Here is a 15702-nt window from a genome sequence, read left to right as displayed (position 1 = left end):
CCTAGGAAATAAATACTCCGGGAGTATTTATTGACAGGATTAACTTTAGACTGCTATACCGGCTGTAAATTTTCTACAGACGTAGGCATTTACAGCCGTAAAAAGTTTTTTAACATTGTGCCCTAGTATATATAATATATCATTGGTAATTAAATAGTCTGGAAACGCGGGCCGTTTTCTCATAACACTTAAGTTCCTTTTAATAATAGTGCTCAGACTACTTTAGAGTGCATCAAATTGTAAACATAGTACTTAGCTGCTATTTAATTTCATTTACTCTGTGATAAATATTGAAAATGCCAGGAGCCAATTGCGCTATATTTGGTTATTCAGTATCAAGAAATCATGTTGGATTGTAAGGATCAACTTCTTCGTCGTGAGTAAATTGCAATATTTTATTCAATATATCTGCTGCTTCAAGAAATTGGTTTGTATATGCTATATAATTATAATATATAGAAGCATTTCATTGACTGTATAATTAGATGGATGACTTCAGATATAATACGTTATCTTCAAAATATATTTATTTGAAATGTTAGCTAGTAGAGCCTAATAAACTTTATATTTTATATAAAGTTTACTTAGCTGGATTAGTTGACAAATATTATATCAGTATTAACATTGTGTTGGTATCTATACTGGAAACAAGAAAATTCAGGTACATTTATATAATTTTAGATGATTTAAAAACTACACTTATTCCTGGATCAATACCAAAAATAAATTTAGCACAAAAATGTTTTTCTATTTCAAGGTAAAATAAAATTATTTTGAAAAATAATAAAGAATATATATATATATATATATAGCTTGAAAATAGTTTTTTGTTTATACTGTTGTATAATTGCAAATAAACTACTTGAATTGATAATTTTATTTTAAGCACAACATCTCGTAAATCTGCAGAAATCATAGTTGATAAGAAATCCAATTTAAATACTCAACCAAACTCAATCCAGGAATGTTACAAATCAATGGAAATATTATTATTTATATTCCAACCAGAAGGAAGATTAAGATGTATTATTACTAAGCGTATAATACATCTTAATCTTCCTTCTGGTTAGAATATAAATAATAATATTTCTCACGTTCATATTTTTGAAAAAGATGAAATTCATGAAGTTACAAAAACAGACATATTTATTGATGCTTCTTTAACATTTACACTTCGCATTTATGCCTGGTGTTTACCATCAACCCATGAAGTTTATAAAAGTTATAACAGTTCAATGAAAAATATCACTTTGTCAAACTTGATCAAAGTTATTTCAAGTTATAGTATTTGTCTAAGAGTCTCATTCGATGAAGCAAAAAAGTCTGCCATCAAACATTGTGTCCCTAAAATATATAATCAAACAGAATTTAACTTTTATGGTACTTATCAAACTGAGTATTTCAGATCAAGTACATGTTCAGTTTTGAGCAAACTGTATTGTTGTGATAACTGTATTATAAATGAAAAAACTTTAATTTCTAAGTCTTCCAAATCATCAAAAAGAAAGCACAGTGTAGCGAAAAAGCCTGCTAAACTTAATGTACCAATATCATTGACTTCTCCAGATCGCCTAAAGTTAACAATTCAAAACTATAGAATTGAAAATAAGGAGTTGAAAGAAAAAATCATTGATTTACAAAATTCAATTTCAAAATCTGCCCTGACTATCAGTTCAAGTTTAAGTGATGATTTAATATCAATTATGTCAAATGCAGATCAAAACAAAAACTCACCTTTTATGAAGCTATTTTGGGAGGAGCAGCAAAAATATTTGAGGTTATCTCTAACTAATGTAAGATATCATCCTATAATAATTCGATACTGTCTTTCACTGGCATCAAAGTCTGCTGCAATTTATGATGATATACGTTACAATGAGAAATCAGGAACAGGTTTTCTTGTCCTTCCAAGTCGTCGCTTACGTGATTATAAAAATTACATTAAACCTAAACGTGATTTAATAAGGAAATAATTGATCAATCAAAAGAAAAAACCAAAGATTTTTCTTAGCAAGGAAAATTTATTGTCATTCTAATGGATGAAATGAAAATTCAGGAAAACTTAGTTTGGGACAAGTACACTGGGGAGATTGTGGGTTATGTTGATCTTGGTGATGCTGATGTTAACATAGCAACTTTGCCAAAAGTAGATGATTTTGCTACCCATGTTTTAGTATTTCTTGTTCGTAGTATTGTCAATCCTTTTAAATTTAGTTTAGCTAACTTTGCAACAACTGGAGCCACTACTTGTCAAATTTTTCCATTGCTTTGGAAAGCAATTGGAATTTGTGAATTAAATTCCTTAAAAGTTATTGCTGTAACTTGTGATGGAGCTTCTGCAAATCGCAAGTTGTTTAAAATGCATTTTAGCATGACACGTAATGATGATATGAATCTGCATGTTGATGTCACATATAGAACCCTTAACTATTTTAGTTCAGAAAAACGATTTATTTATTTTATATCTGACCCACCACATTTAATTAAGACAGTTCGTAACTGTTTATCTAACTCAAAAAATGCGAAAGGAACAAGATATATGTGGAATGGTGGTATGTTCATATTGTGGAATCATATTGCTGATATATTTTATGAGGACAGAGAATGTGGCTTACATATTTTGCCTAAACTCACTTTTGAACATATAAAATTGACGCCATATTCAATAATGAATGTTAAACTTGCTACTCAAGTGCTAAGTTCTACTGTATCAAAAGTTTTATTACATTACGGACCACCTGAAGCTGAAGGCACTGCTAAGTTTTGTGCCTTAATGGATAGCCTCTTTGATATAATGAATATAAGAAGTTTAAATGGTCATAAATTTGATCTAAAACCAAATCTAGCTCCATTCTCATCATTAAATGATGATAGGTTTTTTTGTTTACAAAGTGTTTTTTTTGCAATATTTTAAAGATTGGTTAAAATCTATTGAAGAGCATCCTGGAGATATTTCAAAAATTTCAAAATCAAAGATGTTCATTGCCCATCAAACATATGAAGGTTTGAAGATTACAGTTCATTCAATTATAGAATCTGTTCAGTTTTTACTGCAGCAAAATGTAAAATATGTTTTAACTGAACGCTTTTGTCAGGATCCAATTGAAAATTATTTTGGACGCCAACGATCACTTGGATCACGAAAAGATAATCCATCTGTTAATGACTTTGGTTACAATGATAACATGATAAGAAATCAGTAAGTATTTCTTCCTGTAACTGGAAATGTTATTAGCTATATAGATAATACGAGTGATAGTATTAAATCGTGTTAAAAAAAATTTAAACCAAGTAAAAACTGTATTAAACATAAGATAATATTTTTTGATGAGTTCAATTTTTATTATTTTTCACTTAAAATTTAACATATATAGATTTCAACTTATTTTCTTTTTTAAAACTGTAGTACACTATTTTTAAAATATTTTTTGGTATAAATGTATTGGTCAAAAATAATCAATTTTAAAGATCTGTCTATATCAAAATTTATCTTACAATTTAAAAAAATGGTAACACTATAAAGTATTAATTTTGTTATTGATATTGTATATATCAAAGTTGATTTATACAATATCAATATGAAATATACCATAAACTTATACATCATAAAAGTAGTTAAAGTCATTAAGTATTCATTTTACTACTTCAGGAGTAGTTAGTAATATGCTATTAATATTTTTAAAAGATATGTGGCTATGAAAATAGCCGTTTTCATAAGTCCAAGTCATGCCAAGTCTTTAATGTCCTTGTTCCAAAGTTGAGACTTTTTTTTTAATTGCTGTTCTTAATGCATTTGATTTAGTTTGACTTTTAGAAATCTTGAAAGCTTGCAACTTATCTTTCACATAGGAAAATGTAAGAACACTTATATACAGAGTTAGAAGATCTTCTAATAAATTAAGTGCTATTTCTTTTTGAACTTTATCAGTTGAACTATGTATAATTTTTGAAAAGTTAACAAGCACAAAAGAGTCTTTAATTAACGTATCAACTATTTCTTTGCAATTGATAGTATGAAATGACTTTTTTTCCATAGAAATAAAATGGTACTCTGCAGTAGTAAAGATACAAATAACCTCTTTACTTACTTTCCATAAACCACCCCTATCATGCAAATTAACATGTTTATGCTTTGGCAAAGAAATCATTTCTCCTGTACATTTACCAGCAAGCAAAAATGATAAACACTGTTTATGATACAAACTAGACATGTTAGAACTACATCTAATTCTACGATAAAAGGTACCAAAAACATAACCACTAAGATAAGCGATAATAGATTTTTCTTTTTCAGTAAACTGATAAGATTCATGTTTAAATGTTAAAACATCATTATTAAAGGAGACTCCAGTCAGATGAGCCAAGACAAGATTAGCAACTTCAAAACTTAAAAGAAGAGTGCAGTTTTGGCTAAGATTTTTAAAAGGACTTGGTGCTTCAGAAAATATTTTGTAGAAAGCTGGGTAAAAATTTTCAGCATTTCCATCAAATGATTCAATAATACTTTTTATTAAAGAATAAGCTGTATTGACCTCCTCTATACATGTCAATTTAAAATTTTTAAATTCAGTTCTTATTTTAGTAGGGTAGCATTTATCTATGGCAAGCTTTTCTGCACTCTGAATCAAGTAATTTTGAAAGCAATTAGAATGAAGAATAAGCTCTGCTATTTTTTTCTCTTTACTAAACTGTTTATCAATAAGCTTGTCCTTGTGCTTGGCATTGAGGTGACGAGTTAAACCACCTTGTGATAAACATCTTTTTTCGCAATATAAACACAAAAATACACGCTCTTCATTTGCGTTAGGAATATTTCCAACAGCTAACTCAACAGTTGAACTAAAATTAGGATCAGTCTCCAACAAATCTTCATCAATAGCAGCTAAAACAGCATCAAATTCATCTAAATTATTAGAAACTGCGGCAGAAAAAGTCATTTTAAAATTATTTGATGCACTCTCAGTCCGGTCACCCTTTCCTGCTTGTCTGTCTAAATAATCCCACGCATTCTCTATTTGACTAAAGTCTGGTGATTGGGGAGGAGAAAGCAGTTGTTTTAGAACATTGTGGAGCAACCATGATTTTACAACATAAGCAGTTTGTTTTGGATCTCGATCCTGTTAAAATATCCAATTATTTCCTAACTTTAATTTAACAGCATCTAATTTCAAATTATTTTTTATAATGTCCAAATATACCCAGCAATTTATATTATATGTATTTTTTAATATATACCAGCTTTAGTAAATAAAACAATTAATATAAATTTATATAAGTTTCAATAATGACCTTTTGGGCAAACATCAAGTTTTCCAATGCCATTAAATAAAGAGGGATTTTTTAGTTCAGAAGATAACTTTTTTAAATAAAATAAACATCTTTATTTACAAATTTGTTATATTTATTTACAAATTTGTTATCTTTATTTTACAATATTTAATATATTTTTAAATATTTTATTTTTTAAACTCACTGGAGTAAAGTATTGGTGCAATATTACTGTTTCCATATTTTTGATATTCATTCCCTTTTACTGTAACCTCTTGTATATGAGATTGTTAATGAGAATTTAAATTGATCGTGATATTAAATGTTACCAGTGAATAAAGTAAGATAGATTTTATTATTTTAATGTTATTTGTTTCAATGTTGTTTTTGAAAGAAATCCAAAATATAAGTTCTGGAGTCTGTCTATTGTTTGAAAAAATTATATACTTATTTACTAAACCATTTTATTTCAATCAATTATTTAACTTTCTTAACATTTTTTCAAGGTATTTTCATAGTATATTATATCGTGCTATGTTTTTGTTTGTATGGTGAACACTATGTTCAATGTGCAAACTATATTTTAGTTCATCAAATTATATTTTTATTGATGTGTTCTGTCTTTGATTCATTCTTTTTCAGATCTGCACTTGTGTCTTAGGCCTATGGTTTGCAAAAGGTTCACCATTGCCCTTAAGTTGCTGTGGGTTTCACAGTTTGATTTCCAACTTGGCATATAAGTATATCATTTTAAAATACTATTTTATTTGGTAACTTAAAATTAAAACTAAAGATAATTTTTTTAATGAAACAACAATTTTTTTTATTGTTCATTAGCCCCTCAAGCGCATTGGTAGGAATCGGTATACCAGGTAGAGTATTTAAGGTTACTGTATATGAAGTTTTATTTTTTAAAAAAAGGCACGCAATATGACTTTATTTTTATATAGTTTTTTATAAAGATGTTTCTTTAGTTAAGATAATATAGCAATATAATTAAGCAATGTTTTTGTTATTTTTATGTTTTAAATTATGCTTAAATAATAAAATTAAATTTATATTTATTCCATGTTGATAAACTTAGTATCTGGAGTTATTTGTCAATAACTGATGATCAGACTATTTTAACCAAAAACATTTTTAAGGGCTGAGAAGGTAAGTTTATTATCTTCGTTGTAATAGCTCTAAACTTAACTGTTTCAATATTTTCATTATATATCATTGTCTGCTTCCAGGTAAAAGTTAGAAGTTTGCAGACTGCAACGTAAATCGATTTTCAACACATTATGGCTTTCATAGTATATTTAGTTTTCGATTGAAATGAGAATAAACTAAACTTAAAAATATGTTTAAAATTAACTATTTATTTTATATTTTATATTTTAAACGTTCGCTAAACGCAAGTTAAGCAATAACCTATAGATACAAATATTTTATATATTCTGTTTTAAATAAAAAAATATTATTGTGACTTTAGTATTCATATTATAATTGTAAATTGCAATCTTAAAATGATTTTTATTATAACTTCTGATTATTCTTATTGTTCACCGAGCTTAAGCGTTGCCACGTATGACCTAGTGATTTACAGTTGGGGTAGTGTTTTTTGGTGCAAGGAGAATTTTAGTATAATAAATTCGTATTTAATGGCTATATACCTATGCACAAAGTCAAAAGGTATTTGATGTGCCTTCCAGGCATCGGCAGGATTTGCCATTCTTTTATGAGTAAAAATTGCGCTGAAAGATATACACAATTTTGCTAACGATAAGTGCGTTCTATTCAAACAATAATTAAAAAATAGTATGTATATCAATGCATCCAAATCTTAGTGAAAACTTATTATAGGTCCTATGCTATTACGCTATCGCTTTATCATCGGTTTGCCACTGACGGACCGTTGTTCAAAAGTTGTCGATTTGCCGCCATCGGTCCGCTGCCGAACCGCCTGCAGCTTTCCGCTAACGGACCGAAGCCTACGCGGCAACGCAGCGGGCGGCTGACGTCGGCACGGCATAAGTGCTGACAGTGGTCCGTTGTCGGTCCGCCTGCTTAATGTTTGCTGGGGAGCTGATGCACCTGCTTCTGCTGAAACTTCTAAACCTCTTTCCTGATCGCTGTCATTATCTTTTTGGTCCTCTTCTAGAATAGTGACTTGCTCAGGTGTGCCATTATCTTCTTTCCTAGATTGTCTATATAGAACATCACAGACAGCCGAGTGGATTCCATGTACGAGGCAGAGCTGATGGTCTGGTAAAATTGAGCTACCAAATTTTTTCATTACAGCAGCTCCGTCTGTGGTTACTGCAACAATATCACAGGCAAAACGTTCCCCAAATTCTTTCATCTTCTCGTCAACAATTACACAATCTTTCTCTGCTGGCATAGACCCATGTACCCTAATCATTCCAAGGTTCCAATAATCACCTTCCGTATGAACATTTATGTTCATACATTTTCTGTTTCTGGATGAAGTATACTCATCAAGGGTTAAGCTAAATTTGTGACCAACAAGCTTCTTTTCTACAAACTGCTGCTAATATGTTTTCTTGATATCTTCATAATGTTTCATCAGCAGAACCTTAATCGATTTAGCATCTTTGGTCAATTTATATCCTTGTGTTTCTAGAGCTGTTCTCAAACGTTGACTAGTTGAGAAAATACGAAAGGACAGCCCATCACATGAAATAAGCTCAGCAAAATAACATCAGGAGGATCCTTTGTCTTAAAAAATGAATCATTGGGCTTGATGACTTCGAGTTTCCTCTCAGGAGTAACAACAGCAGCAAATGTGATGTTGTGCTTTGTCCTCCTTTGCACCTAATTTCTTGGTCACAGAGCTTGCACTTGGCCAATTCAAGTTTTTTTTAGTACAAAAAGTGCTTCCAAACTGGTTTGGTATCCTTGTGGATTTCAGAAAACGACATTTTCTATTTTGTGAAATTTTGTTTCACTTTTTTACATCACAAATTGCCGTAAAATTACTGTTAAAGTTCAAGTGAAAGTAAACTAAATGTTTTTTTTCTTCTCGAGCAACTTCACATCAAGAAAAGTGTTTTAGAATTGCCAAATAACCAAGTAAATTTTGTACAAAAGATATATATCCAAAAACCGGTTTTGAAAATAACATTTTCGGTTTTCGATTTCCAAAAATTTTGCGTTTATCCCACTGATCTCTATAATAACTGGATAGCGCAACTCCGAGCAAAACTTCTAATTTTTTGACGCCAAAATCGCCATATTGGAAAGCCCCAAAAATTTAATTCCCGTAAGCATTAAGTTCTGTTTTTCGGGTTATCGCTTTAAATACTCAGTATCGGATTTCAGCGTTCTGGGGCTTTCCAATATGGCAATTTTGGCGTCAATTTTGATATTAGAGATGCGCTATCCAGTTATTATAGAGATCAGTGGTTTATCCTACTTCACGCGTTGACAAAATACAAAACAAATTACACCAATGTAGGGAGTTTTGTCACGTGACATTTTATCGCGGAAAAAAATATATCGAACGTTTTTGAAAAACTTCGTCCAAAAAACGCAACAAATGGTTTTATGTAGGTGTCGAAGAATGAAAACCCACCCATGAAAATAAATAGTATATATGTATATATAGATGTTATTTTTTTTAGAAAAGGTTGCACTACAATAATTTTTTGGGGACATCGTTTTGCTTTAGAATTGATAAAGTTATTTAACTTTAAATATTTCAGTTTTGTTTATATACAAGTAAATTAAGCTAATTATTTCGTCCCCACATAAAAATAGATTCTGCAACTATTTATTTATTATGTCAATCAGTTTTTTTGTTTGTTTTTGGCAGTCTAATAGGGTGGGTTTTTTTGTTTTCTAAGTGGAAATTTTATAAATTTCCCCCGTCTTTAGATATTTATTGTTAACGCAACTTTTTACGCAAGAAAAAAAAAAGATAAATTTTTTTTTTTCGGCGCCAAAAGTTTAACGAGAAACTTTAAGGAAATATTTCATAAAATGTATATGAATTGAAAATATTTAAACACGAATACCTTTGGAACTAAATAAGCTATAGAAGTGGTTGAAACCATTTTGAAAATAAAATATATTAAGGAATCCAATGCATTTTAAATAAAAAAGATTTACATCGGCTATAAAAAAAATTGCCTAAGCTCCCTAACCAAGGTAAAGGAAATTAGTTGTCGGCACGAACAGATTTTCACCATTTTTCCAAGATAAACATTTGTAAATTAGAGAACTTTTTTAATGTAAACAAAGCATGTCAATGATAAAATAGACCTGCAAGGATAATTTTAAAATGACTAAAAAAAGTATAGCGAAATATAAAAAAGCTGAAATCAAATTTTTGCCAAGACCTGGTTTCATTCAACTCTTTGGCCCTTAATTCACCAGGCTTAATTTTGTTTATTTTTTTAGTATTTTTTCCGATATGTCGCCATTTTTTGCCTTGACTACTCTATAAGCTCTATAATATATATTCCACTATGCATTATTTTTTAGTAGGTGTATTTTCTAATGGAATTTTTTACAATTCATTTGATAATGCAAAACCTTTTAAAAAGTTATTCAAATTTATAACTATCTTGCAAAATGCGGCCAGATATTTCATGTTTTCGTTTTTTATATTTCATATATTATTTTACTTGTCATAAAAGACACATAATAACCCATTTGTTTTTCTCAAATAAAAATGTGTTTATATATAACTGGTAAATCATGTTATGTTAAAATTAAATACGAAGTTATTCTTGCGGTTTGCCATAAATTGGCTTTACTAAATTCTTTAAAACAGTAACAAATTATTTTTTTCTTTATTGTATTTACATTCATTTTATGTATAAGATATTTATCCTTAACTGTATATATTTCTATTGTTAAACATAAAAATAGAAAATTGTATAATATTCATAAGCTAGAGGTTTACAGCAATAAAGTAGATGGAGTTGTTCCCTGGACATGAAACCAATATGCTCTAGGTAGCTACAAAAATAGTTGATATTTTGTATTATTTATTACATCTCAAGTTATACGTGTACTAAAGTAGTCAAGTAGTCAATCTCAATTTCTTTTTATCATGTCTAGCTATATCTATAGTTTTTTTCATTACGAATACTTATTAATTTTATCAACTAAAGCAATATATAGGGTGGTAACCATAGAAATAGCATATAGCAATAGAGTTTAGGCAGTATAAAATGCCGAGAGGGCAAGTGGAAGTTAAAACAATTCTGAAATACATACAAGTTTAAAAACAATGCTCGAAGACAAGTAATGCTTATGCTTGAATACCTAAAATTAAGCAGTGTCGAAGACTTACAATTGACTTCATGGGTGTCCCAAGTTCAAGACAACTTAAACAGGTCAAGTGTGCTGCCGCTTGATTTTAAACCAAAGATTCGGAACAGATTATTGTTTAATGAAAAAAAAAAAAGAAAAAAAAAAGACGGACGCAAAATGGTATCAAAAGGAAAAAAGAGACACTACAAGAAAAGTAAATGCAAGCAAATTGAAAAGTATTTATTGTAGAATGTTACTGAAAAAGAAAATATAATATTATTACATTTTCTTATTATATTGTGCCGAGCATAAATAACAAGGTTTTCAGGAACATAGAAGATAGTCGAACAAGCCTATGAAGGCAAATTAGTCGAAAGATTTGAGAAATTTTTTTTATTGCAGGGAGCAACGGAATCATAATAGACCTATTTAGGGTTTGCCAGAAATTCCACCACAACCTGTCAGATAATTCAAAGGCTAGTTTGGGACTGAAGTTTTATTTATTTAGTGAGGCTAACAAGTTAAAGAGGGGGCAAATTGTATGAGTGCTTCTCCGTTTCATGAATAACCATGACATTCCAATTCTCTAATCAAATGAAAAGACGTTTAGTATTTATTCAGAGCCAAATAAGTACAAAGAAAGGGTTATTGGTTAATCTTAAGAGTGATTTTTATCAAAGTTAGGTCCAATTCAAAATGACAAAACCCTGATAATAATATGACTTTTTGTGCTTTTCTCTTCGTCTCATAGAAACAAGCTTACTGGTTCAATGTTATCAATCAAGTACTACAGTGTGCGGGAAAAATTCGGAAACTTTTTTTGCTTTAAAACTTTTATTGAGTAAAACAATGTTTTATTAATATTTTTATATTGTTGAATTTGTTATTCAATTCTCTCTTGAATGATGTATTAAACGTTCTTAAATGTTTAATTTTCAGATGTCTATCGAACGTGAAAACATTCGTACGTCTATAATTTCCCTGCATCAGCAAAATAAATGTCAAATCGAAATTTTACGTTTACTCAATGTCAGTAAATCTGTGGTGTCTAAAGCAATTAAATGTTTCAAGGAGGAGGGGCACACTAAGGACCGTCCTCGTAGTGGAAGACCACGCACTGCCAACAACACTGCCAACCATAAAATGATCCGAGACCGAATTCGACGAAATTTCCGTCGTTCAGTGAAGCAAATGGCTAGAGAAATTGGCATTGATGAGCACAGTATCCGTCATATTGTCAAAAAATAGCTTAAACTCAAGTCTTTAAAGCTGCAAACACGGCGATCTTTCGTTTATAGATTTTCCTAATATCCGTGGATCTGGAAATTACCAAATAGTGAAACAACTCCATGTAACCTATTTAAAATGTTTTATATAATGCGAATTCACCTTACTTTTTAAACAAAAACTTGTGCGTTATACAGTCAGAACGTTGTTCTTTTGTTTTCAAAAAAAAAAAATTTTGTTTTGACGAAACCATGCAAATAAAATTCACTTTTAAGATTATCGACGTTCGGGGGCAGATTACCGACGTTCGGGGGCATTTAAAAATACACACAAAGGAACAAAGGAATTTTGATTTTTTTTTTGACAATTAGGAAAAATAAGACCTGTTTCATTAAAAAAAGAAGAAAGAGAAAGGTTTGTTATTTTTGTTTTGTAGAATTTACTATTTAAAAAATCAGTCTTTTTTTAGAACTTTTAACCGAATGAGTCACGAGATTCCAGGTCTGCAAAATTATTTAACTTTAAAGAAATAATTGCGTGTCTGTATTTTGTCCAAATAAATAACGAATTAATTTCTTTCTGTATTTTGTTTCGTTTTTTAAAACTTGGTGTTTTTACTGTTTCTTTCTTTAATCTGAAGTAAATTTCTGATAACGCCAGAAAATGATCAAACTCAAATCGCAAACGAAGGTTACAAAAATGAAATTATTTTCTATAATTTCAAAGTAAGTGAAGAGAAAATAAGGTTATGGTTCTTCAAGCTGTAATAGTATAACTGGAATTAATTAACTAATAGTAATTAATAGTTCTTCTTGTTTAGATGAAAAAGTTATTATAAGATAGTGTAGTGAATATTGGAGTATCTGTTGAAGAATTTTATTCAGGGTCTTATAAATGCAATAAAGGCTACAGTGCACTCCGGAAAATTATAACTGAAAGTGATCAGTTTGATTGTTTTTGCAATGTTTTAGAGTCAGGAAATGGTCAGCCAATGTTTGAATGCGTTTTAAAAAATGGTGAAGATAAAATTGGTATGCCTTTGTCTGTGAATCTGAGGATCGCAAGTTATGGATTAAAAAACTTCCAAATGCAAACTTCGTGTTTACAGATTATAAGCGAATTTGTGCTCAGCACTAGCCTAAAGATGCAGAATTAAAAAAAGTCAAAGGTAGTAGTTTTGTTCCAGTGCATCCTCCATCAGTCTTTAAAGGTATATCAGTGTCTTGTATTCCAATAGTGTCTAGAAAACGAGATGTCACTGGGTTAATGTGCTCTGAAGGAAATAGTTTACCTGATGAGTTTGAAAAATTTAAAAAAATGGAAGCTATTCAATTTAATTCAATTGTGAAAAATTTGAAGTCAATGATAAATAACTGTGAAGAAAAATTATATGAACATTGTGGACCAGTACCTAAAATCATATGAACATTGTGGACCAGTACCTAAGTTTTCAATATATGTAACTTTAGAAGATTCTGGAGATATTTGTTTTCTTTTTTAAACAAAGGAATTATTAAATATTATTCTCAACTGGAGAATGCTGTTAGTTATGTTATTAATAATGAAACAGATTCTTAGCGAGCAAGTTATATTAGGCATCAAATAACCAAAACCAATTAAACGACAAAATTATGGATTAGTTCTCAAAGTTTTTTGTGATGAAACAGTTGCAGCATTATGTGTAAAAATTCCTAAAGCTAAAGATACTGCACTTTTTATTGAAACAGTTGTCAAGTGATAGCTTATTGTCAACAGTAAAGCAAAAGGTCTATATATTAGATTAAATGATATTCAAAGAAAGCCTATTACTTCAGTCAATGATTAGCAAATAGATTTCTTAGAGAACTATATTTCTTATTTTGCTAAAAATTTTAAATGCGTAAATTCAAAATTAAGAGAGAAAAAGTTAACAATGGATACTGTGAGTGCTTTGCAAAAAACTTCTAAGAGATTAGCAAGCTGTGCCAAGTATTTGTTGAATTGCGGTGTATCTTATGTATTGCTAGGACAAATGCAATCAGATGCACTAGAAAAACAGTTTAGGAAATATCAGCAAGGGTCAGGTGGCACATATCTGTTAACTGAGCAAAGTGTTATTCAAAAATTTAGAATCAACAAAACTTGTAATTTGATAGACGAGCAAGCAGTTTTTGCAATATTTCCTCCTGCTCACCACCATTGTGATAACTGTGAACTTGATGTGTAGTTTGATATGTCAATATGTGAAAATCGTGAAGTTCAGTTGCCAAATGAATGCAAACAAGGGCTTTTATATATTGCAGGTTTTATTGCTTACAAACTTCTGGAATTACATTCAATTTTAGAAGAAATAGACACCTTTGATATATTTCAAGAATATGGAACTTTGATTAGTTCTTTGAACAGGGAAAGACTAAGAGAACCTTCTGACAATTTAGTCTACTTTGTTATTTATTGTTTTTTTATATTTGAAGTGACACTTGTGAATAAAGTTTCACCATTGCTGTGCAAGAGAGGATTAATTGACATTTTTATTAACTGCAATAGTAAATTTCGATTGCATGTTCGAAGTGTTTAAAAAGTTTGCTGCATTTTAGCAAACATTTCTTTAAACAATTATTGTAAAAAACACTCTTAAGATTTTGGGAAGGAATGTTTAATAAAACAAGCAAAACTTTCAACTTCAAAATAAAGTAATTTTAGTTAAAAAAAGTCAAAATAATTTCAATAAAATAAAGTTAACATATTTGTTTGTTTTTATCAAAAAATTTATTATTTGTATTACAAGTGTTAAACAGCTAAAATAAACATAGTTATAAAAATGAGATTTAGTCATTTTTAGCTAAACTCTTTAAATTTTTTTTGTAATTAACTTATTTATAAACGTAAAAAAAAATTTCTACAATATTTGCTTCCGAAATTTAATCAAAATGTTTTGTCCTAATAAAGCTCTTTATTTGTTTCTGAAGTTTGTTTACAAAAGCAAGGATAAAAAATAATTTTAACCGTAAAAAAGTCGGCCTTCGCTAATTTTACGGAAAATGAGCTGTTGTGGCCTGTTTGAGAAGGCCTTGAAAGTACGGAATGAAAAATCTTATAAAAATAAGACCGAATGATAAAACACGGACGATCTCGAAAAATTTACTATTAAGTCAAATAGAAGATCGCCGTGAAAAAACCCAGCATCTAGATGATAAAAAATGCGAAACAAGAAAACAAAGATGTCAAAGGTTGTTAGGGAAGCGTGGTGCTCAATTTCAACGAAAAATTCTTTTTTCAGACGAAAAATTCTTCAAAGTTGAGCAAGCCCACAATGTCCAAAGTGATAATGTACTTGCTTCAGGTCTTCTGATGCGGGTTGATGATTCAGGTCTTCTGCAGCGTTTCACTCACGCAGAATCCAGGCCGAAGTGTCATTTTTGGGCAAAACAGAGCTTATTTTTGTCGAAAATGGAATCAAAATCAACGCCAACAAATATGTCACCGACATTCTTCAAGCCGTAGTGTTGCCTTGGACCCAACAAACATATTCAAACCAAAATTGAATCTTTCAACAAGATTCTGCGCCAGCACATCGAGCAAGAACATCGAGCAAGAACGGGAATTCTAGAGGCAAAGGTTTGTTCTAAACCACACAAGTTGGTGGAGTCGTTAAAGCGCGATTTGGTGAAAGCGTGGAGCAAAATTGACGAAAAAATGGTGCGCGCCGCAATTGATCAGTTCCCGCGGCGTCTCAGAGCTTGTATCAGAGCAAATGGAGGAATTTTTAAAAATGAACTTTTGTAATTAAAATTTTATATATTTTTTGATGTTCTTAGGTTTTTATATTTTTTTCGACTAATAAAGTTGTAATACAATCCTTTACTAAAAAGTTTCCGAACTTTTCCCGCCTCTGTAATATTGACTTCCTATAGCTAAAATAAATTGGAATGATTAAGGATCAGGATTATAAGTTTTTTC

General features: G+C 30.0%; 1 pseudogene; it reads left to right on the top strand.

Annotated features, from left to right (window-relative positions):
- The first annotated feature begins 12807 nt into the window (after window positions 1-12807).
- On the top strand, window positions 12808-14488 carry LOC149887012 (uncharacterized; annotated as a pseudogene).
- The last annotated feature ends 1214 nt before the right edge of the window (window positions 14489-15702 follow it).

This window comes from Hydra viridissima, unplaced genomic scaffold (genome assembly GCF_058129835.1).
Source record: "Hydra viridissima isolate aposymbiotic clone 2 unplaced genomic scaffold, HvirCarnegie_v1 scaffold_6, whole genome shotgun sequence".
NCBI lineage: Eukaryota > Metazoa > Cnidaria > Hydrozoa > Anthoathecata > Hydridae > Hydra > Hydra viridissima.
Note: the sequence above shows the minus strand (reverse complement) of the source record. Positions and strands in the feature narration are given on the sequence as shown.